Consider the following 27015-nt stretch of genomic DNA (forward strand, 5'->3'; position numbering starts at 1 on the left):
GCCTGCTTCAAGGTGTTGGTGACAAAGGATTTGGGGTGCATTCTCACCCCTTTCTTCTTCTTCCAGGCAGATTCCGACATGGATCCCTTTTTCCAGGTCCCGCCTTCACAGCAGGATCCTCACCACGAGGATTACAACGCTGTGTGTGGCGACAAACAGTGGGGTCTTTTTTTGTGCCAAATTCCCATTGCCAGGACTACCCACATATGAGCTGACCCTGGTAATGGGTATATGGCATTTTCCCACATATATCATGCATATGTGTTCATCTGTCACATGTGCAGTCAAAATGCACACACAGACATCAATATATTTGAGAAAAATACTCACCACCACTGCAAGATCCCTACCTCCACATTGCTGGCCCTGTGGTCAACTCATAATATTGCGGTCTTTGGACTGCCAGCACCGTGGGCTGCTGGCGGGGGCAAATGCAGTCCTACAGTGTTGGATCGCCAAACTCGTAATAATGCCCTAAGGCTTTATATTGTGAAGTTCTTGTTGACATAATGCACAGTCTTACTAAACTCGTAGGAACCATACAACAAAACACAAGTCTAAATCTCACCATTGAACTCCAAAGTTGGAAAATGGGCTACTGTTTAAGGGGGGTGAAACCCTACTCAAGCAGCAACCACAATCTCTGTCAGAGTAAAACACAAGCAAACCTGAAATTAACCTGTGCTTAACCCTCTGGTAGCTTCGTACAAAAGCAGTCAGGCTTAACTTAGAGGCAATGTGTAAAGTATTGATACATTTTAAACAGTGATAACATGACAATACAACAAAAGAAAATTCCCACACCAATTTTGAAAATAGAATAAAATGTAAAAAAAATGTTGGCCAAAACTACAAAAACCCACTTACTAGACCTGGAGATATGCAATTTTAAAGATTTAGGTAAACAGGGAGCCTAAAAGCACATAGTGCTCTCTGTGGTTACTTAGTCACACCAGACTGAGGCAAAGTCACAAGTTCCGGCCGCCCATGATGAGGTAAGGATGGAATACAAGAACCACTGAACGGAGTACCTTTAATCCTGGTTGTAGAGCGATGCATCATACAGCAGCAGTGATGCAATGCCTTGCATCGGAGATGCTTTGTGTAGCGATGAGTCCAAAGAGCTGCAATGCGGGGTCCTCCAGGGAGATGTGTCACACAGCACCAGTTTCAAGGGGCTGCGGTCTGCATTGTGAGGTTCTGCATAATGCTGCAATGGTGACAATGAGCTGTGGGGCTGCGATGCAAAGTCCTGCATCTGAGACGCATTGCACAGCGGTTCCGATGCAAAGTCTTGTGAGGCGATTCGTCACACGGCGTTAGTTGTGCTGGGACCAGAGATGGACTGACAGAGCACCTTCAGACCATCTTCCAGGGGTCCAGGACTGAGGTGGCACTACTTGAGAAGGTAGCACTCACTCCAGGTCCAGGGTTTAAGGTGGTTGGAGCCTTTTCTGTCCCTGATGCTCTGATCAAGAGGCCTACCAATGAGCTCTTAGAGCCACTCGGGTGGTCCTGGGTAGAAGATGCAGGTACAGTCCTCCACTCAGGAAGCATGGCAGCAGACAGCAGGGCAGCAGGGCAACAGAATAGCAGTCCTTTTTGCAGCAGCACAGCAGTCCTTCTAAGTCTTCTACAGGTCCAGATGTGAAGACATGTAACTTCTGTGTTAGCATGAGCGGCAGCCATTTTGACTGTTGCATCCATTTAGTTTCTGTAGTATTCATTTTGTTCTCTGTTGTGCACCTTTTCACCCAGCCTGTGTCCTCAACCTTAGCTGACCTTTTTGACATGGTCAATCTGATGTACTTGCTGAGGGGCTGCAGCTGCCGGTGCACCTGGTCTCAGATGTTATCAAATGATTGTTTATTGCCTCCCTAAAAATTCTTGCTCCCCCTCCTCATCTGCTGACCACCTGGTCACCTATCTGCCCTTGTTTGCCTATAGCTATTTCCAAGCTTAAACTTGTTTCTTCCAGTTTTACTTCCCATGCGATTACAATGAAACAACAGTATATAAGGATAATGGTTTTTGTGTTCAAGGTACTTCCTCCCACAACACTCTAGGGTGTTGCTCAGACGCGTTCCCACTCATTAGTGATTAATAAACTTGGTTTGTTTTACTTCACTCCAGTGCCGATCTCTCCTTTGTTAGTCTTCGGACCCGTGGACGAGAGGGTGACCCTGCACCAGTGTTCCCTCATGGGGGTACATTTCCACACAGAGGTATACTGAAAAGTTGAGTCTGAGTGAACAATAAGTATATGTGGTCCCCATTTAGAAGTAGAAGAAGGTTGAAGAAAATTCCCTTTGAAGTCCCTTGAGGATTCCTGCCTCACATATCCTGGCTCCAGGCTGTCTACAGGAACTATGCAGTTTAAACAAGTCCTTTGTGTGAAGGCAGGGCACACCCTACTCAATTGCAATTGAAGCTGTGCCCAACTCTGTCCCCTCCATCATCCTGCCAGTTTATGGCCCATCTAGGCACACCTAATTCCTCTATTGTGTGGCTGTCTGGGAGGAATAAACAAAGTCCAACTGAGAACTACACCCAGTCATGTGACCCAGAAACAGGCTGCAGGCACCAAATGGTTATGGCAGGAAAAAAACAGCATTTTAAAAGTGCCTTTTTCAAAGTTTAAACTTAAAACCCGACTTGACCATTAAAGAGGATTTTTAATTACAATTCCTCAGACCCCATCATGAAAGGTTTTCCTGTTTCAAGTCAAAAGTTAACATTTATTAAATGTTACAAGTCACCCCAATGTTATCCTATGGGAGAGGTAGGCTTTCCAGTAATGAAAAATGAATTTAGGAGTTTTTCACTACTAAAAGTACAACTTCTTAAATAAACTGTACCATGCATTCTGGATTGTATAAGGCCAACCCTAGGGGTGAATTATATATTTTAAAAGGAAGGTTTAGGCCTGGCAAAAGGTTTGTTTTGCCAGGTCGAAATGGCAGTCTAAAACTGCACACACAGGCTGCACTGGCAGGCCTGAGACATGTTTAAAAGGGCTACTTAAGTAAGTGGCACAATAAATACTTAAGGCACTGTTGTAGCTTTTAATTTACAGTCCCTGGATACAGGTAGCACCACCTCACCAGGGACTAACAGGTAAATTAAATGTGGCCATTGGGTGTAAACCAATTTTACCATGTTTAGATGAGAGGGCACACACACTTTAGCACTATGTAGCAGTGATAAAGTGTGCAGAGTCTTAAGGCCAAAAAAAGCAAGATCAGCAAAAATGGAGGAGGAAGGTAAAAGGTTAGGGGAAGACCACCTTAAAGCTGACAGGTCAAACAAGATACAATTCTAATTTCATTGAGGGGTCACTTGTGTGGTTCTTTCAAGGTTCTCTCAAATTTAACTAAAAACATAATGAAAATGAGTAGGAAAAAATAGCATTGGAGACAAAGTTTTCATCTGTAATTGTTTTTCTCAAAAGGTGCTGTTTCACAAAATCAATATACAGGATTTCCGATAGACCTTTGGTGGTTGAGGGGTATACAGGGTTTGAGGTTCTCCAAAAACAATACCATGCCAACAACTGAGCAGCAGCTTATAATGATTTTTCATTATGTACCAACCATATAGCAATTTATATGGTAAAATATAATGAATGAAAAATGAGTGTGAAGTAGACCTGTGTATTTCTGAAATGAGCACATGATATTGAGTGCAGGAACAGTGGTTATTTGTACTCCTCTGAATTTGGAGTGACACACGCTATCATGTGATTCAGACAGCGTTTTGCAAAATGTTTTCTTTCTTGTACACTGGTTTATATTTGGAAGCCAAACATTTATTGAAATCAAATTAGCAATAACAAATGTTATACTATTCTGTGTTTCCACGCATCTCCTGATAAAAATGGTACCCAATTGTGTGGCTGGGTCTAGAGTCCACTACACACTCAAAACACGATCTGAAAACATTTCATTTCAACCAGCAAAATGAATGCTTTTATAAATGTGAGTAACTGCAGACTTTGGGCACCAGTTTCTCCACCACCCTGGAAGCCTACCAAATCCAGAAATGTAATAAAACTAGACACCCTGAGACGTCTAGGACAGTGTGACTCGTCTGGACATTCCTTACCTCGAAGGCCTTGCAAACCTCAAACCTTGGTTAAAACACCTATGTCCTCACATTTCTATGACTGAAAGTTACGGAAGCTGCAGAGATCCACAAATTCCATCCATTGAGAGCTCCAACACACCTCCTGATAAAATGATACCACACTTGTAGGCTTGAGCTTAGTGCCCATGACACTACAACTTTCCAAAATGCAATGTGGAGACATCAAAAAATTAGAGAGCAAAATGACCTGGTTTGGAGATATGGGTAACTGGGGATTTTGATCCCTGGCTCGCCCTACCAAACCTAGAAATTTCTGTAAACTAGACACCCTGGTGGTATGACTGTCTACAGTCAGGACATAAGAGACGGTACTTTAAGTCCCAGAATTCCACCCAAAGAAGATGAGTCAACATGGGTGGTCAGTGTAACCCTAGGGGGAGGTTATCCATAGAATGAGAGGATGCAACATGCCCTATTATCCCTTAATTGGAAGGTGGATCCAGAAGGTAAACGTGTGATCCAGGAAGGAAGTAGCCATCACTTTCAGGAGGTCACAGTGAATGAGTGCCTGCACCCTAGTCTATAGGATTTCTGTACAATGATGGTAGCACAGCTGGTTTATGCAGAACAGTATCTGGACAGGTCTAAAGGGTAACCCAGGTCCGCGGGCAGGACGTTTTGCACCCTTTTACCATGGTATCCTTAGACTGAAAGGGGTACTTGCCCAGAGGAGGGTCACTGCCAGTGCCCAGATGTCCATTGGCTACATTATTGGCAATGCGCTCCCAGAAGCAAGAACACTGCCCGGAGTTGTGGCTTCCCAGGGAATCTCAAATAAAGATTCCTGGTGTAGTGTTCCTATATGGAGGGTGTGATGGCCCAGACACTGGACAGGGTTAGTGGCTAGGGAAGATGGTGGCAGAGGGGTATCAGTAGGTTCAGACCGGTATAGAAAGAGACAAGTGCCACTGTAAAGGCACCAAATTGTCCACGTTCTAATGCCTGAGCAGGGATGCTCATCACAGCATTGATTTGTCAACACTAGCTCTTGGTTGGGGGTGGCCTACATAAGCAATCCACCTTTACTGTGTAGCTACCTCATATTTTTGCCTTTTGCTGGACCTACATTTTTGCTGGTGACCTCTGTGCACTTTCACTCTGCTACCCAGTGGTAAAGTGATTGTGTGTGGCTTTTAAGGTTGAATTGGTCTATTACTTATTGGTATATTTAATTTACATAAGTCCCCAGTTTATGGTACAAACTTTACAGATGTCCAGTAAGTTAAATGTCACTAGTGGTCTTCAGCACCTATTGTGCCATGCATTAGAGTATATTGCTCTCCAATATCACGTTCGATCCCTTCAGATGACCTTTACATTAGATTGTAGTGTAGGTTGTAGGTGGATAGGTTATTTGCTACCCAAGCACCAGTTGTGATATGAAAATTGTAGTCACTCACAGTGTAAGAGAATCAATGACTGTATGGGGCTAACCCATTGCCCCTGTTGTATGAGTGCTGGGAGAATCAAAATGTGATAGTGGAACAGACCAATTGCAGAAGAGGTCTGACCCAAAGCCTCTCAATGCATTCTTTATTGTTATTCATTAATTCTAGTCCAGACCTAGAAACAGCTTTAACTGCCTAGCAAGCCTAACAAATGTAAATACATATATAAATACTTACAGGGGCTATCAGTCAGCCCTCTTCAGCCATTGGGTCTGCCAATGTCTCATTCACATTTTGCTTGAGCCCACCACATCATACAACTGGTGCAAAGGATCAGTTCAGTTTAGCCACTGGCTCTCGTCACTTGAGTGACAGCATTCTGTTTTTGCAATCATCTGCATACCGCCTTTTGTCTGCAGTATTTTTTGCTTTTGATTACATTCCAACCTATACTGCATTTTGCATGATTGCAAATGCCGATTTTTATTTGTATTCCATGAGACTAACAAGCAATCCAAAGCGGTTTCTGGGTCAGAGCTAAAAACGAAGAAAGCATTGTCTCTGGTGGACTGTAGATTCTGTGATTAAAGGGTCTCTCCTAGAAATATGCATGTGTCAGGGTGCATCAAAGATCCGGGCCACAAAAGCAGCAGAATCCTTTCTTGACAAAATATAGCTCTTGCTGCTGCTCGCTTCCCACATTCGACTGTCGGATCAGCTGTGGGACAAACGTCCGGCGCCGAAGCCATGTTTTTCTATCTAACAATAACAGCGATTCTGCTTAAACATGCAAGAATTTGGTACAGGCTGGACGTAACCAGATCTGCGCTGGAAGCCTTCCATCCTACGGACATATGAGAATCCCCCACGCGCACCCGTTCATTTCAGGAAATCAATGGCATTCCTGGCGGCTGGAGATGGAACAATGTGTTCATCTCTGTCCACGACTCTCCTGGGAAGTCTCACGCGCCTAGTGCACTTACACACTCCGCCGAATCCATCACAAGAGTGTTGCTGAAGGATTATTTTATATGTCTCAGTTCTTTATCACGATTAGCTTTTCTGTTTCCTATCAAAAGTGTGAACATTGTAAATTAATTCATTGTCGTGTGTGCCACGGTCAGCCATTCCTGGCTTTTTATTCAACATGTTGCATTCTGTGACTTTTAGCCCTTGGGTTCTATCAGTAAAAGAAAATCTACAAGAGAATGGAATGTGCTTTTGGTGAAAAACTCAGTTCTGGATGAAGGTGTCCTATGTGGAATTAGAAAACTGGAATGTGAAGAACTTCACAGAAGGCAATAGAGTGGCTGAGGGCCAATAATGGCTGATGTAGACTTTCTGCACCAACCTTCAAATGTTTGTCTGTCTCCCTTCTTAATATAGAATATTCCACCCTCAATGGGTGGAACGCTCTAATAGCATTATAGACCTTTCTGGCTCGGACTATACAGTTGCTAAAGGCCTTATTTCTAATTATAGACCCTCACCTATGGCCCAGGCCTATAACTTGCCTTGTGGCCTTTAACAACTGATATTGACCCATGCAGCAGGCTATAATTCTATATTAAATCATTGACAGATGAGGATAGGATGGTTTGGGTTATCTAAAGGTTAGTAATCGAGGGGTGTAAGGCAGGAATGTGAGGCAAAATGACGGGCCCCCTTGTAAAATATTTTGTCTGTCCCCTGCCTTTCTCACCATGCGTGGTCCTGCAGGCTCCAATTAGGACCAAAAGAAAAGTCCACATACTGGCCCTTTCAAGTTTGCCCATTTGGCAATGCTAGAAAGTCAGAGTGCAAGACTGCCGAATAGGCCAGTCCAATACTTTGAGAAAATTGCTCAACAGAATTTGGCAACACTTCGAACCGGTATCAGAACATTGGAATGTTGAGAGCTCCATTGAGGACAATGGAGCAGCAGTGGCCTATATGCACTGGTATAGGCCTGCTGCTCTCAACCTTTTACTGTCGTAATGCAGAGCCTCTGCCTTTCTCTTTCCACTGCCTCTCGAAAATATATTAATTAGGCAGAGGAAAGAGAAAGGCAGAGGCCATGCAGGAGGATACACGCAACCTTCACTGTTCCCTCCTCCGGTTGCTTGGTGTCACTAGGGCTTCAGAAGGAGTGAGGGGTGAATGCTGCTCAGCTCCTGGGTCTCCCTGGCTTGGCGGAACAAAAAAAAATAGTTCAGCCAAGTCGGGAAAAATCAGGGGCTGACTTAAGCTCCCCTTCACAGCTTTTGCTGTGAATGTTCAAAATCTAACAGCTGTGACCCTGCGCGTGGCTGTTAACTGTTGAACTTTCACAGCAACAGCTGTGTGAACAAAGACAGCGGAGCAGAGGGGGATTTCAACCCCTCCGTCTCCGATCCCTTTGTTTTTCTAATTAGAACTTTCTGCCCTCATGGGGTGGAATATTCCAATAGCTGTATAGCCTGCCATAGCTGGGCTATACTGGCCATTAGAGGCCATCTCCCTTGTTAAAGATTGTTGCCTTTGACTCGAGCCTTTAACACTTGAGCAGACCTTTTTGCTTCTTGTTTAACATTTTTTATTAGAATTAAAGCACAGATTTATCAATACAATAGCATATTCAAGGGTGATTTACGTATATCATAGTGCCACTTTATACATTACTCACAATTATTCGAGAAGTTGGAGGTTCTACGGTCACAATGGTCACTCATTACCATACCTTTTGCGAGAAAGGTTTAGAACTTCCCACAGGTGCTATTCAATATTCATAAATGACATACAGTTAAAATAATTCTACAAATCTCTATTTCGAGTGTTCCTCATCGCCATGTCTTCTGATGGAGAGGTACGGATTTCCCCTCTGTAAGTGTTCCACCTACCCCATTCCCTATCCCACTTTTTGGAGCAGCCCCCTCTGTTTGTGGACCTCTTTTTCTGCAATCATGCAACACCCCATTTCTGCCACCCACCCCACCGTTAGTGGCTGTGTGATGGATCCCCCAGTTCATTGGGATAGCTCGCTTCACCAGTAGGTATCTCAGTGCCACCCATTGTTGCTCTAGATCTGTCAGTTCAGTGGCCTCCCATATATTCAGAATCCCCATTTGTGGCGACAGCTGAAGAGGTTTACTCAGAGTGTCTCATTTTATTAGGGGCGTATGATGGGACAGTCCCAAAGGATGTGATAAAAGGTACTGTCTTGGCCGCATCCTGTAAGGCATAGAGCATCTTTTCGGTTTCCTATTTTGGCCAGGAGTACCCCGGAAAGATAGGATCTGTGAAGTATTTTCAATTGTACAAGGCAAAAGTGATGATTTATTGCAGTTTCCCTTGGGGACATTAATGCAGTTTGCCACTCTTCGTCATCTAGGGGCCCTAAGTCTGATTGCCAGCGCTCTGAGAGCTTGGAAAGAGTCAGGCAAATTATTACAGAGTTTTCAATAGGTACAGGAAACAGCCCCCTTTAAGAGCGGTTCCGAGAGCAGGCAGTCCTCCAAGGGGGAGGATTCCAGCAAGGAAGACAGGTCCGGAACGCAAATGAGAAGGGCGTGTCTGATCTGCAGATATCGGAAGACCTCACCTGGCGCTAGGTCATATATAGTCTGTAGGTCTTTAAATGTGAGGAGCTTTCCCTCACTGATCAAGTCCCCTATGCTAGCTATGCCAATGGTGTCCCATTTATCAATCCCTGTATAAATACACAGCGATCCTAACCGTTGAGAAGACCATAGCGGCGTAGCTTTTGTGAACTTATTCACCCATCCCAGTCGCCTAGTACCCTTATGCCAAATGGCAACCGTTTGTGACATGCGTCCCAAATAGCGATCTCTTCGGATCGTACTGTATAAAGCACCCAAATTACCCTTCTGCCCTGTTTGGTATTGCAGGGTTCAACAGAGACCCATTAATCCAGTGGTTAACAGCCACTGGTTGCGAGGCCCAAAAGTAGAGGTGTAGGTTTGGTAGGGTAACCCCTCCGTCATACCACCCCTTTGTTAACTTCCAGAGGGCGATATGAAACGCTTTTCCGTCCCATCGTAATGTACGGAGTTCTCCTTCAATAGTGGTAAAATACGTATCAGCGATGGGAAATGGGCAGTTTTGAAGTATTTTCAAGAATCTGGGAAGTGCTAACATTGTAAATTAGGCTGCTCTGCCCAAAAGAGTAAGGGGCAACGACCTCCAGTGTTTAACATCGTCTTGCAAGCCTTTGAGGGGGCCTTGTAGATTATGATCGTAGAACTTTTTGGAATCTGGTGTAATATAAATGCCCAGGTACTTAAAACCATCGGTGGCCAATGCTATGGTATAGTCGCGAGGTAGTCGATGCGGGGGGGTCATGTAAAATATATAATACAGATTTGGACCAATTGATGGTATATCCTGCATATTTGCCAAAATTGGTAATAACGTTAAACTGTTAATCGAGGCTCGAGGAGAAGCTAAATATATCCCGATATCGTCAGTGTGTAACAATATTTTGTCCTCTTTATCATCGCTCCATCACAGTCCCCTTATTGAGACATCCTGCCTTATCCAGTGTGCCTGGGGCTCCAAGGTTAGTGCAAAGAGAAGGGGGGATAAGGGGCATCCCTGCCTGTTCCCCCCCTCTGTAAGGCAAATATACGTGATGTTTGATTGTTAACATGGACTTGGCCCAGTAGCTCGGTGTAGAGCAATGCCACCCATTGTTGGAATCGTGGACCGAAACGGAATCTTGTCAATACTTCAAACAGGTAAGACCATTCTGTTGAATCGAACTCATTGCGGCTTCTAATGATAGTATAACCGCGTATTCTTGTATGTATGGCTGTCTGCCCAGGACGTTGTGAACCCGTCGAATTCGTGGACTAGGGATGGATAGAATGGCTGACATAACCTGCTGCGGCAGGCTATAAAACTATATTGGAAATGCCAACAGGTCTGGCTTTAAAGGAATGCTGTATGGTAATGTGAAGCATTGCAAGTAGATAGCATGGTAAAATATATGCATTTGTGTGGAAGCAAAGAACTATAGAATAATATTGATGTAGGTTAAAAGGTCTGGGGACAGTTGCACTATAAAAGCCAAACCTAAAAATCGATGTAGGTTAATAACTGCCCTCCTCCCATCTGTATTGCTGCCAGAGCAAAACAACATAAATGATCTAGTTATCTAAGCTACTTTAATAGTGTTGCAATGTTGTGTGCTCCTGAAAGTTCAAGCTCGGACATCTGGATAAATAAACAAAACGATCACAGCTGTGTGGAAGGCAAGTACTTTTCTATCGCAGCACACTGTTCTGCCCAATCAAAATATGTAATTCTGGCTCCCAACAAGTGGCCGTAGTCAAAGAACGTCTCCTGGTGATTCTCACGTAATTGCTTGCCAAAAACTGAATGTCAAGCCATACCATAAAAAACACACATGTTTTATGATTTTGGTAGCAGCTTACTGCCAGTGTCTAGGGATTTCATGTTTTATTATGTGGGCTCTGGATCTGATTTGCAGTCACCTCTGGTGCCTGGGAGCGACTGCCATATATGGCCCCTGAAGGCGGAGGCCCTATTGCTCCCCAGGGGCTGTAAGGGAGAAAGTGATTTCCTGACCACAAGTCAAATCAACACATTCCAATGGATCAGCTCAGGTAAGCATTTGATGTGTGGAAGTGGACATTTACTGAACATTTGATTGAAGGGCAGATATTCATAATGGAATCCCAATGTTAAAGATACAGGCATATCCTCTAGAAATACACTGAAAACACCTGTGGCGAAGAGAAATAAGATGCTCGTCAAACTGTGTGAGAGGCTGGTAACAGTGGCAAATAAATATTAGAAGTGCCCAGTAAATACTTTGAACTTATTAAAAGACATGCCCCTTTTGATGAAGCTACCTCAAAATCATTGTTTTACATTCCTTAACCTGCAAATATCAACTTAAAAATAGAAATATACTTTTGGAGCTGAAAACATGAACGTGCTAATCCATTAAGCGAAAACCACTTGTTGACACTTCCTGCTAGATTCATGATACACAGTTACGTTTAAAGTCCTGGTTTTCTCATGCTAACATTTTTAACCAATCGCACACCCCTCAATATATAATTAAGGCTCCCTGTTTTCCGTATTTGCGGATTTTGACATATAAATACAGACAGAAAACAATGTATTTTCTGACTACATTTATCTTTAATAGTGGATAAATACATACATTTGTGCTGCTTTCATGCATTATAGCCCAACAGCTGAGCAAGGGAAATTTAAAAACAGGAGGAAATTTCTTATAATAATGGCATGTGTCAATATGTATTTGTGGTATAATGCTAGTATTTACAGTGGATGTATTGTTATGTGATATTTGGCACAGCTTAACTAGCTAAAACATGACAGACATCAAAGTAGGAGTGCGAGTCTGTCAGTTAAATGAATATGGAAAAGTATAGTTTTACACCTTCATTTATAGGCAAAACCCCAAATAAATATGGATAAATACAGATAAAATGGCCAAAAAATAAATATGGATGAATACAGACGGAAATGTTCCAAAAATAAATACCATAAAACCGGGAGCCCTATATATAACTGAATAAGTCCAATCAGCTGTTAGGGAGCAGGAGAAGTGGGTTGAAATAGAAGGACTAGGCCACCATTCCTAATCATCCTGCTGGAGCGTCACTGCTGTGGGGCTTATTACGATGTTGGTCGGAGTTGCCTCCGACCGACACTGTCTTGGATTCGGGACCGACCGACCTAAGGTCGTTGGTTCCGACTGCTCCATTACGATGAGACTGAACACTGTTCAGTCGAAACCCCACTGTTCTCTATGGGAGCTTGTGTTACGGCCGTAACCAGCCGTAATACAGGCTCCTATAGAGAACTGGGTGTGTGTGTAAAACCATGCACCCTGTGGCAGGCACACCCAATCCTGACGGAAACTCTGTCCATAGGGAATTGCGGTCCTGTATCGGCCAACAGGAGTATTCTGAGAGCCGGTCAGAAACTGAGTCTGAATGACCAGACGGTTTACATTCCGACCGCCGACATCGTAATTGGTCGGAAAGCCTCCGATGAGATCGAAAGAATCCTACTAGCGGTCTGAGGCTTTCTGACTGCCATCGTAATCAGCCAAAATGTGTATTACATTTTCTTTGCAATTGCAATGTGATAGATAATGTGAACATGGAGGTTGATATATGAAAAGTATGTATGGATTCGGTTTTTGAAGAGCTTGAATGATGAAGCATTTCATATGGCAGACCATGGTATGCCTCTAGTTATGCTCATTATGTAATGTTTATTTACAGCCATCTGGGGGCAGTATAGGACAAAAAAAGTGGAACGAGTTAACAACATGTTTAAGTGGAAAGAGCCAAGAGAGAGAGGCCTAGCCTTGGTATCTCTTTACCAAGATTGTATCCTCATGAGGAACAGAGATTGTACAGCCAGCCCCTGGATAAGGGGCAGATCTTCTGTTTGGCAGAGCGCCTCTTTTTATGTCCCTGCATTACGTAAATTCAATTAATTTAACTCAATATTTCTCAGAGTTCGAGCTTCATTTTCACAAAACTGAAAGTTTTTCTTTTTCCTTCTGGTATGTTCTGTTACAAATAATGCACTAACTTTGAGAAATATTGGGTTAAATGAATTAACTTTACGCACTGAAGGCACATAAAAATGTGCACTATGCTCTGTGATGAGCCAGTGAAGACCATAATAATGTGACCAATGGGGCTGATTCTGTAAAGTGGGTAAGGGTTGTGGCACATGACAAGGCTTAGTAGCTGGGGCACGTCTGACAACAAGCGCCACATATCATGCTCCGTCCAGAGTGATGACACTTGCTCCATCCAGTCCCCTCTATTCCCTCTCTTGTTGGCGTGTCCAGTCCTCAAGAGCCCTAAGAAGCTTTTTATCAAGCACACAAAAGGTGATGAGAGGATTACTTACAATAAGCCTAACCAATGGCAATCGATCAGGATAGTATTCCAATGCATCAGTCTTTTGCCCACCTTGTCACCTCAGTTTGAACGCAGCCATATTCAAATTTGACTTGACCCTGCTCCAGTAGGAACAGTCCAGCCGAACTCTCAGGCCAGGTTCTTCCATGAACTGGAACCCAGCCAAACCAAGACTTATTTCACCCTGATTGGGGATCTTCAGTTGGATGTAACTTGATTCCAGTGACATAGTAGGCAAGGGACCTATGCCTGGGCATTTCCTTGGCCACTTCGGGCATTACATCAAACACAAAGGTGATAGGAGGAATGCTTGCAAAAAGTCTAACCACTGTCAATCACTCAGGGTAGTATTCCAGCCCATTGTTTTGCCAACCATACCACCTCTGTTTGAACCTAGCCATATGCAAATCCTTCGTAATCCTGCTCCAATAGGATCAGTCCAGTCCGAACTGCCAAGCCAGGTCCTCCCAGAGCAGGAACCTGAGCAACAAAAGATCATTTTCACCCTGATTGGGGCTCTTCAGTCAGGTGTAGCTTGGTTCCAGTGGCACAGTGTACATGGGCTTACATCATTTGATCTAATGATGGGTGAGGCAACTCCTGCTAGTTCTGCCAAGACTAGCTGAAGATTTTGGATTGTATATCCAGGTAGGAGTGTCTGTTGCAGGGCAGCAACAGTACCTAACTAGCCCCTGCACTCTTTCTGAGGGGGCAGAAATAGATATTGTAGAAACCCGTCAAACTCACAGTTAAGTATATTTATTGACACAAGGGAAAACCAATGACAGAAAACAGACTTTAAGGAATACAACGATACAAGAGTTTGAGTAGAAAAGCACAATCATGATCTATCCAACTCATATGGCCTTCCCACACAAAAACAATCCTGCATGCAACACAGGGACCCTGGCACCACAGGGCAAGGGTGCTTAAGTTGGCGCTAGGCCGCCAAAACATCACCAGCGCAGGGACAAGGACAGGAATGCACTGCATTCTTTTAAATATGGTGCATTCCTGCCCTTTCCCTGTGATGCAGCACAGCAAGGTGACGATGCGCCGCGCCAGATCCTCATAAATATGCCCCGAAGCATCAATGACTTCAGGGAGAGACCAAAGACCCTTTTCTACACCCATTATCCACAAACAGAGTTGTGACATGTTACTTTAGAGCAGTGTTGTCTCACTGGATAGACACCCCAGCACCCCCTTTTTCACCCAAGGCACTAGTGGTGTACTGGCCTGCCCTATAGACATGGCTCCTACCTTATGAATAGGCACTTCCAAAGGATTCTGCCTCTTCCATCAAAGGGTGTTACACCAACATCTGGAGTATGATAAACCTAAACACATGCAAAGGGCGCCAAAGAATTATATGGAATCTAATTGTTTTGATATGAAAGCGATGAAGAAATAAATTGAGCGTCTGATGCTCTGAGGGGATTTATTGATGGCTGTGAGCCCGTTATCGGGGAATTGTTCCAAGGTTGGGCTACGGGCGGTCCTAAGTTTCACTGCCAGGGGCAGATCTCCTTATGGGCAGAATGGTAGTAGGCCACGGGACCGATCTGGAAAGGGGTCACAGTCTGGTTCAGGCTTGGCATTTGAGGGCGGTTATTCCAGCCAGAGAACGCTTCCTTGTTGCACACACGGGACAAGGCCTGGGATAATGAAACACGAGCCTCTGGCAGCTGTTCGTGGGGCACTGTGTGAGACGTCACTGGAGATGCAGTTCATGGCACGGGGCGGTGGTGGGGGGGGGCATTGAGTAGCCTGGGGTGTATCGCCCTGCAGTGGAGAAGGGACAGGTGGCTGCAATAGAAAACAAGCATTTGCAATGCAATGGTCTCGGCATCATTAAAGGTAGAGCTATTGGCATTGCTCATGACATTTCTTTTTTTTTCTTTAAATCATAAATAAATGGCATTGTCATTTACATTGCCAATACACAGCACTCTGCACTCAACAGCACACACCACTCTGCACCTGCACTCACTACTCTGCACTCACTACTCTGCACTCACTACTCTGCACTCACTACTCTGCACGCACTACTCTGCACGCACTACTCTGCATTCTGCACACTCACTCTGCGCGCACTACTCTGCATTCTGCACACTCACTCTGCGCGCACTACTCTGCATTCTGCACACTCACTCTGCACGCACTACTCTGCATTCTGCACACTCACTCTGCACGCACTACTCTGCATTCTGCACACTCACTCTGCACGCACTACTCTGCATTCTGCACGCACTACTCTGCATTCTGCACTCACTACTCTGCATTCTGCACTCACTACTCTGCATTCTGCACTCACTACTCTGCATTCTGCACTCACTACTCTGCACTCACTACTCTGCACTCACTACTCTGCATTCACTACTCTGCACTCACTACTCTGCACTCACTACTCTGCACTCACTACTCACTACTCTGCACTCACTACTCTGCACTCACTACTCACTACTCTGCACTCACTACTCTGCACTCACCACTCTGCACTCACCACTCTGCACTCTCACCACTCTGCACTCTCACCACTCTGCACTCTCACCACTCTGCACTCTCACCACTCTGCACTCTCACCACTCTGCACTCTCACCACTCTGCACTCTCACCACTCTGCACTCTCACCACTCTGCCCACTCACCACTCTGCACTCACCACTCTGCACTCACCACTCTGCACTCACTACTCTGCACTCACTACTCTGCACTCACTACTCACTACTCTGCACTCACTACTCACTACTCTGCACTCACTACTCACTACTCTGCATTCTGCACACTCACTCTGCACTCACTACTCTGCACTCACTACCCTGCACTCACTACTCTGCACTCACTACTCTGCACTCACTACTCTGCACTCTGCACTCACTACTCTGCACTCACTACTCACTACTCTGCACTCACTACTCACTACTCTGCACTCACTACTCACTACTCTGCACTCACTACTCACTACTCTGCATTCTGCACACTCACTCTGCACTCACTACTCTGCACTCACTACTCTGCACTCACTACTCTGCACTCACTACTCTGCACTCACTACTCTGCACTCACTACTCTGCACTCACTACTCTGCACTCACTACTCTGCACTCACTACTCTGCACTCACTACTCTGCACGCACTACTCTGCATCTAGCCGAGACCTAAAAACTCCACACATATTGCTTAACAAGATCCCTGCACTCCAGGCTTAACCCATTATTGATGGTACCTCCACTCAGTAAGGCTCCAACTCGGGGGAACTCCTTTCTGTCTAAGAAGCTAAAGTGTGGAATTCAATTCACTGCTCGAATAAGAAGATTGACAACCACCCCCAATTTCGAAAAGCACTTCGGACTTGCTTCTCCCCACCTCTGATAACACAAGCTACTGACCCGATACTCAAACAAACGGCAAGCGTAAATGCATGGCTGCATCTCCTCTCACACACACCGCAACCTTCCACATGTATGCGCCATGAGATAAGCCGAACCCTATTTGGAGCATGATTTCGAAACTCATGCACCTCAACCAATCTCTCCCACATAGGACTGTACCTAGGGTAGAACCAGATGTAAATGTATGTATAGGCATTTATATAGCGCACTACTTACCCGTAGGGTCCCAAGGCGCTTCGACCGCTGCGAAACCCTTCCTGGCTTCCCTGAGAGATGGTCCCTTATTGGGTATCTCCAGGGTGAGACCAGGCATCCCCGGCGGTCTGGTGGGGCCGTTAGTGAAGATGAGGCAAGCTAATGCCCAGAGTTGCCGAGTGTGATCGCTGATCAGAGTGGGCACCGAGGCGAGAGAATTATCGAGTCCGCTGACCCTGGTCCAGAAACCTGCCGCGCCGGGAATCGAACCCTGGTCCCGGGCCGTCCGAGCAGTGTACTTTGATATTCAATACACTGACTGACTCCGCTAGCCCCTCATATGTCAGGAGCCTGGTCCATAACTTTACCGATCTCACTGCACTAAATCCTTACTTAATGACGTTATTCATCCTCCAGTCCAGGCGATGAGCATTGTTCTGTAAATGAGCAGGTTCTCTGTTACATCTCAGATGTCCAATTTACATAATTCTAAAATCAGTCAGCCACCTCCTGTCAGTAGCAACAAGTACAACCACCACACACAGCGCTTCTGCACATTCTAAAGCATTTGGCGACCTTCAAATAGTGTATTTAAAGAAAATGATAAGTTCCTCTTTGGAGACTCACGGAGCTGCAGATAAAATTATTTGAGAATCCTGTTGCTGGCAATGCACCGTAAAACCCCAGTTCGCAACTATGTGTCAGGAAAAAAAACTTGAGAGACCTTACCTAATAAATATTTCACCACCAACCACGAACAAATGCAATGCAAAGCCTAGTTTTACACAGTTGCACTGGTTCAAAGTGATATGAAATGCCAGCACCTTTCGTAAACATCCTCTCTCTGGGAGAATAAACCCCAAACCACCTCCATAAATTGTCTTTAACATCTATGCATTGTTAACCGCGGCTACTTGCCGGCCCAGGCTATTGCGCTTGAATGGTCCATTAGCCACTAATATACTCAGCACAATGCCTACCTGCCTACGCACCTGTGCCTGGGGCACTGGGCAGGCGGGGGCACTGTACCCGGAAAAAGAACCCCCACCCCTATCAACTGCTACAGGACTTTTGGGGAGAGGGGAGCCGGACAGAAGGACAGCGACGCGCACCGTACCTGGGGTATGGCCGGCGGTGGTCTCAGGAGGCAGCCGCTAGCCGCTTCGAAATCCTCCGCGGTCCCCCTCACCCAAAGTCGCCCTTCAAATGTAAGGAGGCGGAGGACCCGTGCAGGACAGCACCTACTTCCGGTTTGGCCGGCAATGCTTCCGGGTCGCCGCAGGCAGCGCGGCGGCCCGCCCTGCACGGGGAAGGGAGGCAGCTTTCGAGGAGGACAGCACCTGGCTGCGAGCGCGTTCTCGTGCGCGTGGCCTTAACAAATCGGCGCGCGCGGCCAGTGCTGTCCTCCTGGGAAGCTGAGCCGTTAACAATAAGGTCTCTGGCGAGAGCGAGCTTCGCTCGCTTCTAGCCGAGACCTAAAAAACTGTCCTCCCCCATATACAAACAAGCATTTCCAAAGCAATAGGTCTCACATTTGTGAGTGTTTAAGTTATTGGCATTGAAAATGACAATGCCTTTTATTTATGTGTTTTTAAAAGGAACAAATATCTAAAAGGTTTGTTGTTTTTAATGCCAAGAGCTCAAACTCTCACAAATATGAGACCACTATAATGGTGTCCACGCTTTTTTTTTTTAGACGCTGCTTGCATATTCAGGTTAACGTGAGCAGCATCTAAACAAAGGAGCGCAGCCAACATTAAAGTGAAAGTGCGTATGGCGCTTTCACCCAAAGTAGAAAAAAATAAAATTTAAAAGGTTCTGTAGCATGACCGCTAAAGTGAAAGCGGCCCGCTGGTAATTAAATAATGAAATAAGCGGGCTGTGCTGGTTAATATTAAATCATTAAATAGGCGCAGAAGCTAAATTGAAAGCAGACCGCACCGTGTATTAAATCATTAAATAAGCACGCGACAATAAAGTGGACCGCGCTGTAATTTGAATAAAAATACATTACTATTAAACTAAAAGCAGGCAGGTGCTGCAATGTCGTGGGTGGAATTTGGGAAAAGCATTAAAGAAAATAGTGCTCACCAACTTATAAAGCAAACCGTGTAACAACCGAAGTAAAAGGGCCAGTCCTCATGGGAAGTTACAAATGAAGACAAGGCGATACTAAGGAGGGACTAACAAGCCTATGTACGAATCAGAAGCCAGCATTTATGAAGGGCAATCACATAAGCCAATGACAAATATGGGCGGAGAGTGGGCGGGGCTTAATTGCATAGTCCAATACAGCATTTCGCAGAGCAGCGCATGCACTGCCCAGGCTCGACCTAAAAACTGCCCATGGGGAATATTACACATTGTGTGTATATTCTAAACAGAATTGTTATCTCAGAATCGGATACTGATTGCTTCTTTGCCACTTCTGTGAAGTAGTATCTTCATGGAAACATTCTCTCCCTAACCTGCATGTTGGTTTGCTCTCAACTATGTGGGAGAAGCCAGTAAGTACAGCAGTTCTCTTTCATGGTAAACAGTGACCTGTGGCTTTGGGGTTCCTTCAGATTACTTTGTGTGGTAATTTTGTTTCCTCATTTCATTAGGGATTCCCTTCACTGTGAGCTTGGCTACAAGCTAATTTTATCATATTTTCAATCAATCAGGTAATTATAAGCGCACTACTCACCCGTGAGGGTCTCAAGGCGCTGAGGGGGGATGGGGGCGGGGAGGGGTCCGCAGATCTGTTTAGCCAAAGAGTCAGGCCTTCAGGGTCTTCCTGAAGGTGTTCAGGGAGGGGGCGCGTCGGATGTCTGCCGGTAGCTCGTTCCAGGTCTTGGCTGCAATGTGAGAGAAGGTTCTTCCGCCTGCTCTGGCTCTGTGGATGCGGGAGGTTTCGGCCAGTGCGAAGTTTTAAGCTTTTAATTTTTTTGTGACCTTTAGTTTTCTTTTTGTCCAGAGGATGTCTCTTTTTCTCTGGAGCCTTGAATGGCTTCTAGACTAGAGTGACCTTCTCAGCTTTCTGATACTAAACAAATGGAGCAGGGCCGGCTCTAGGCTCACGGAGGCCCTGAGCAGGGAGTAGGGGGCCCGAGGCCGCCAAATCCCTGCCAGGGGCCGCCACGCAAATATGTATCTAAGGATATATATTGGCGTGGCGGCCCCTGGGGTTTGGCGGCCCTGTGCAGGTGCACAGCTTGCACATGCCTTAGGCCGGCCCTGAATGGAGGGTACTCGGTGCTTTATTTCTAAAAGAATACGTGTCGGTGCCCCAAGTTGAGTGCGTTAGCTCACAGTGGGTGCTACTGAATGTAAGAGGGCTTTACACCAAGGCTGCGTAGTTTGAATTCCACCTCATGCCTCTTTCATCAACCACAAGGTACCTCCTGTCCTGTTCTTTTTATCCATGCTGTCTTTCTTGTCACTGTTTTCCCGTCTTTCTCTTTGTTCTTCTTTCCCCTTTTGTATTCTGTCTCTTGTACTGCGTTAAAATATGATGAGGAAATGTAAGTGGCGATCCCCATAAATGACTGCGGTGGTGCCCTGCCTACAACTATTGGCTCAAATTAGGCACTGGGTACACTGCTTCCTTAAACAACTAATCTGAAAGTGACAACATTAGTTAATTTTTGGGTAGAATTGTTACAAGACCAGCTCTTAGTCAGCTACAGTAGGAGTTTTCAGGTGTCCACCTATTTCAAAAGATGTAGTGAGCACTCTGACCCCGGTAGATAAGTGTGGCTCAATGGTTAGAGCGGCAGACCCTGATGCAGTAGTCTGGCTGGGACCAGGGTTCAATTCCCGCCTCGGCGGGTCTCGGGCTCAATTTCCTCAGACCTGATAATTCTCGCCTCGGTGCCTATTCTAATCATAAATCCCACGCTGCACCTCTGGGCAATAGCTTGCTTAATCTCTACAACGGCCCCAACAACGCTGAGGATGCCTGACTTCACCTTGGGGGTGCCCAGGAGTGGGCTCCTCACAGGGAAAAGCCAGGAAGGGTTCCTCGGTGGTATTTGTACAAGCGCCGAGATGCCTACGAGTAGTCGTGCGATATACAAGTGCGTAATCATCATCATCATCATTTCAATACTTTTACAGCAGCCAATACAGTAATACTTTTGTTATCGCAATTTGTAATGTTATGCCCACCGCCCACCTCTCTGTCCACCACTTCGTTTCAGTAAAAGATCTGCAAATGTCCCTCAGGCAGCTCACAACGGGTGCTAAGTTAACCAGGTGAATGCCTCTTGTCCATGTTATGGTATGTTACGTTATGTTATGTAATTGATATTGGCTTAAGATTTTACGGATGGTAATCTAGACAAAAACACACATGTTATGGACTTAAACTATATATATAGGGAAGCTTGTAAAGCGCTTGGTTACGCAGAAGCGTGTCCCCGCGCTGCAACTAAGGAGGAACTCAGACGTAGAAGCAGGAAGAAAGCATGATTATTTTGAGAATAGGTATGTTCTTCCGAAAGCTGGATTCGGAAGAATCCAGGCGGAGATTGGGAGGCAGGGCATTCCAGCTCTTTGCTGCCAAGTGGCGAAAAGAGCGTCCTCCCATTCGAGCCCTTTTAACCCTAGGGACTTTTAGTAGGCCTCTGTGAGAAGAGCGCAGAGCGCGTGATGGTACATACTTAGAGATTAGGTTCTGAAGTGGTATTGGTGCTTTCTTGGCGAGGATGCGGTGACAAGTACAGAGGGCTTTAAATTCCACTCTGCTTCTCACTGGCAACCAATGGAGGGTCTGGAGGGCAGCTTTGGAATCCGATCTTTTGGGGATTTTTAAGACAAGGCGGGCTGCCGCGTTCTGTAATACTTGGAGGCGGTTTATTGCCTTAGCGGTCGCTCCAAGGTACAGTAGGTTGCCGTAGTCTAGGCGCGATGTAACGAGGGCATGAACCAGCGTTCTCCGGGCGGACATGGGAAGGAGGGCAAGAACCTTCCGTAAGGTTTTTAGAACGCTGAAACAGACACCCGCCACCCGATCTATTTGGGGTCCAAAAGACAGGTCAGCATCGAGCCAGACACCTAGGTTTTTGACTTCCTGACGTGGCACGGGAGCCTCCCCTAGGCATGGGGGCCACCACGCCGACGACCAGACAGATGGGCTCCTCCCCACCACGAGCACCTCGGTCTTATTGCCATTTGACTTAAGGCAATTGATGGACATCCAGGTTGCAAGGTCTTGCATGCACGCCCTGAAGCTGTCCATGGCAAGTCCGGGTGCACGTGAGAGGGAGATAACCAGCTGCGTGTCATCGGCGTATGACACTATGTTCAGTCCATGGCCCATAGCAATAGGGGCCACTGGAGAGACATAAAGATTGAATAGAGTTGGGCTCAGGGACGATCCCTGGGGAACGCCCTGGCCCAATTCTATTCTAAACTAAACAGTTATCAGAGTTTCAGACGAGGGGTGGTTAACAGAACAGGTGGAATACCATAATGGCAAAATCTTTGTATGGGCTACAACTCGAAAGGGCAAGACTCGGAACACTCAATTTTAGACAGGAGGGAACAATTAAAAATTGAGCTTCGATAAAGCGTAAAGAGCGAAACATGTATTACCCTCACCATGGTGAATATGATGGGCTTCATCAGTATACATACAGCCAATAAGGGCAGTGCCCTCACTTTTTGTATGTTCAGCATCAGTATCTACACAACCAATCATGACAGCGTACTTTGTCTTCTAGTTTTGTCATTAGTGCATATGCAACCAATCAGGACAGTGCTCTCATTCCTCTTCTGTCACCATCAGTATATATAAACAACGAATCAGGGCAAGGTTTTCAGTTTTCTTGCTTCATCAACTTTATACATGTACAACCAATCATCGCAGTACCCCGGGCCTTCTAGGGTCAATTCCAGGTTGTGGCTACACTAATCTTTAGGAATGTAAAAGTATATTGCTGGTGCACATAGCATCTGGCATTGTGTTCCTGCATGAATGAAAGGCCAACGTATACGTACCACTTTATCGGTACGGTTTGCAGCGATACCTACACCTAAAAGTGAAAACTCATTATTTTGTCAATCTCAGATGTATCCTTTATATCTATTGAATGCATGTTACAACATGCAATTTTTTACGGGTGCTAAAGCTTTCCCTTGTGAGATCCTTCAGTATTACCACTAAATAGTGCAAATAAACTCAGTTCTGGGGCCATATCATGATGGGCTGCACTAGCTCAGAGCAGAACCAAGCACATGTTTTTATGCACCTGTGTATTCATTTAACCCAATAGTTTTCCTAGTTAATGCTTTATTTTAGAGAGCACAGCTCAGAACCAGAATGAATGAGGCAACCCCTGGGGCACTGTTTCCGAGCTGTGCTGTCTGAAATTAAGCCCTAATTTGGAGAAATATCTAGTTATATGAGTTTATTTATTTATTTATTTATTTAGTGTTTTCTATAGCGCGAACATGACCCTGCACAGGGTATCAGAGCGCTTTACAGGAGCATTTCAACACACCGACCCTTACATATTACAAGACATTACGGATTTGCGACAATTACACTTCTGGAGTGTATAAAAACATATATAGTGTTCAACAGATAGATTACCATAATGTCTGTAGAACTATACAACACAATAAGACAAAAACTAATATACAAGTCCAAAGTTGTACAGTGAGCTGGTTACGTGCACATTCGAACAGCATGACAGAATGAAATACAGATTTTTCAGCTGTAAGGTATTAGGGGAGAAAGTTCCTCATATAAAACAATTTTGCTTCCTTTTCGAATGTTGCGATGGATGGATTTCTCCTCATGTAGGGGGGGGGGTGTTCCAAATTCTCGGTGCTGCCGCTGAGAATGCTTGGTCATAAGTTTTTTTCTTACAAAAACGAGCCGGTTTCAGTAGTAGATCCGCTTTGCTCCTGGAGGACCGTGTCCCTCCCGAAAGCGTGAGTTTCTGGGTGAGGTAGATTGGAGTTTTGTTGTGTATTGCTTTATGAGTGATGCATGCCAGCTTGAAATGAATTTGTGCTTTGAAGGGTAGCCAGTTGGGAGCTTTCAAGTGAGGGGAGATATGGTCGAATTTTTGGGATCCCGCTATAAGTCTTGTGGCTGCATTAAGACATGCTTTCAATGGGGCTGTTGAGATCTTAGGGAGCCCGGCTACGGTTGTGCAACCATATTCGAATGTACAAATAAGGGAGCAGAAGCGATGAGAAAAATTATAGTCACTAACGTTATATTAAATTCTAATAGCAATATTATTGTACAATTTATACACACAATTATCAAGCATATATACTTTATCTCAAAACATTATTTACACTGAAGTGGCATTGAAATACTTTATAACTGATACTATTGTTGTGGAGAGGTAGGGAAACCGCTCCAGGTAAGCGCTGGCAACGCCAATTAGTTTAATTTACACACTGAACAGGGCCGGCTCTAGGCTCACGGTGGCCCTGGGCAGGGAGCGTAGGTAGGGGGCAACGGAAGAGGGGGTTCGGGCGGGGCGGAGCACGGAGGCCAGTGAAGAGGGGGGGTCAGGGTGCTTGGAAGTGGAACAGAGCCGGAGGCCGTCAAATCCCTGCCAGGGGCCGCCAAGCAAATATGTATCCATCCTCAGAGGATTATTATATTAAGGATATATATTGGCGTGGTGGCCCCTGGGGTTTGGTGGCACAGCTTGCACATGCCTAAGGCCGCCCCTGCACTGAAGACGCATAAAAATAGGCGCCCGTCTCTGCGCTGGACCCACCTTAGTGCAGACTATGATAACTCTTTCACTTCTAGGCTATTTGCTGGTGTCCTCCCCTATGCAGACCCCACTCGCTGAATGGAATTCTTGCTTTGCTTGAGCGAAGGTATAGAAACCACTGTGGGAAGGCAGACCTCTAAATTATGCCATTTGTCATATAAAACAGGCCCTAACCCTCTAATATCCAGCATCTGTTCTGCTCCCATTGGTAAAGAAGAGCCCCTGTGCACCCTTCCCCCTGCAAACCTTCTCTGCTAACTTTAACCTTGGCAAGAATCACACCTCCGCAGGCCAAGAATCCAGCCAAGCTTGTGCAAAGGGATATTTTCAGACCTATCCAACATGTCGGATCACAGCCACTCATTATTGAAGAAGTAAAAGAAACAAAGGGGCAGATGTACAAGCCCCTTGCACCACTTTTGCGTCACTTTTAACATTGGAAAAGGGACGCAAAAGTGGTGTAAGGGGCTTTGTAAATCTGCCCCAAAGTAGCCACAGTAAAAAAAAAAGAAAAAACCTAACCAAGCGCCAGTTTGGCACAGGTGTTGCCTTTGTTTGGCAGACGACTCGGGCCTATTTTAAAGGAAGATCAAATACATACTTCGGGAAGGATAATAATACCACCTTCTTTGAGACACCCCGATGCATTTTTGGGGGAGTATCAGATGCTCGTTTTGGCAGCTAAAATATCCATTGTCATTTAAGGTGGACAGCTGTTGCTCTCGCATTTGCGTGCTTCCTCTTTTAGAGCACATGCTTGGTATTATGATAGTGTTTCCTCAGTGTAGAGATTTGTTTTTTGTGGAGTGCGGAACTGGGTTTTAGTCGGATTTCTTCTTTGTCGTATGTTTTATTCTAGCCCTTAACTTGGAATAAATGGGGACAAAGACGTAGGGCCCGATTCACAAAGGTAAACTTACACTTTTGTATATGTTTACTACTTTTTGGTATTCACAAAGGTAAACTTAGACCAAAGGTCTAACTTTACTACTTTTCGGTATTCACAAAAGGTAAGTTACTACTAATAAAGTTAGACTTTTGATCTAAGTTTACCTTTGTGAATATCAAAAAGTAGTAAACTTACACAAACGTGCAAATTTACCTTTGCGAATTTGGCCTGTAGATTTTTAGTTTTGTATTAGTTCAGCAGCAGACATAGGCGCTGGAAGAAGAAGTGCTGGGAGTGCTGCAGCACCTCCAGAAAAAGCTATGCTGGAGTTCGGAGGGTTAATGAGTAATACGGATGCCTTTACATATTGTATTTATTTTGTCTCATTTGCTTCAAAGTCACAGATCAAACATCGGGCTATGTCTTCTGACAAGTTTCTGCTTATTTGGAAACTGGAATGTACTTTTATTTCTATGACTGCAAAATGAGAGGATTTTGTAAAAGTCGCCTTGTTGACAGTCCTGCTGGAGTACATGAAAAGAATCTAAAGTTTGAAGCTTGTTGTTTTTTTCTCACATACAGCAACATATAAATAGTGGGAAATTAACTATACACATATTTCAAATGATATCAGCAATTGGGAAAGCACAAATGAAGCAATTGTTTGCAATTCTGAAGTGTGATGGAAACAAGATTTTAATAGGATCAAAACAATTCAAGACACTGTACTTGGTGATGCACAAATGATAAATATTCAATGAAACCCCATTTCCACACATTATCGTTTTGGTGTCATACAGTTTTAGCAGTAAAACTATACGTCTCTGCAAATCTAGTGGCCATTTCAACACAAAATGTGCTATAAATGACAGTGCCCTACATCACAATTGCTTCAAAATGCACGACCAGCTATGCACCACACCCTTACTACTCTCCTCCTGAATGGATGTGGCACATTTGCTACTGGTTACTGGATTTTTCAAAGTCTCTATGACGTTAGGTATATAATATTAATGGCAGCACCCCACTCTAAAAATTGTTCCAGGACAACTGGCGGGAGAATGACAATGTAGATTAGGCTTATTTTGAAAAGTATTGCCCTTAAACTGTTTTTTTTTAGTTACCCCCAATTATACCGAATTTAGGCATTTTATTGGGCGGATTCCCAGCAAATAATGTGGTTTTTCTCAGTCGCAAAACATGTGGAAGTTGAGACAGTGTGGGTAAATTGGCACACTGACTCACAGGACTCAAGCTATACCTTGCGGATAAACCCAATCTGCAGTTGCTTGTGCTCCCCTTCAATTGGGTCCTGCCTTGGTAGTTTGGGCTGGGCTAGGTTAATTTGCAAA

At 45.0% G+C, this 27015-nt stretch overlaps 1 long non-coding RNA gene across 1 annotated transcript in view; it reads right to left on the reverse strand.

The window, feature by feature from the left end:
• Positions 1 to 24907, reverse strand: part of LOC144824781 (uncharacterized) — a 60869-nt gene extending 35962 nt beyond the window's left edge. Inside the window, exon 1 of the long non-coding RNA XR_013609112.1 lies at positions 24775 to 24907. This is a non-coding gene — a long non-coding RNA (uncharacterized LOC144824781). The remainder of the gene's footprint in view (positions 1 to 24774) is intronic.
• Between the last annotated feature and the right edge of the window lie 2108 nt (positions 24908 to 27015).

This window comes from Lissotriton helveticus, chromosome 3_1 (genome assembly GCF_964261635.1).
Source record: "Lissotriton helveticus chromosome 3_1, aLisHel1.1, whole genome shotgun sequence".
NCBI lineage: Eukaryota > Metazoa > Chordata > Amphibia > Caudata > Salamandridae > Lissotriton > Lissotriton helveticus.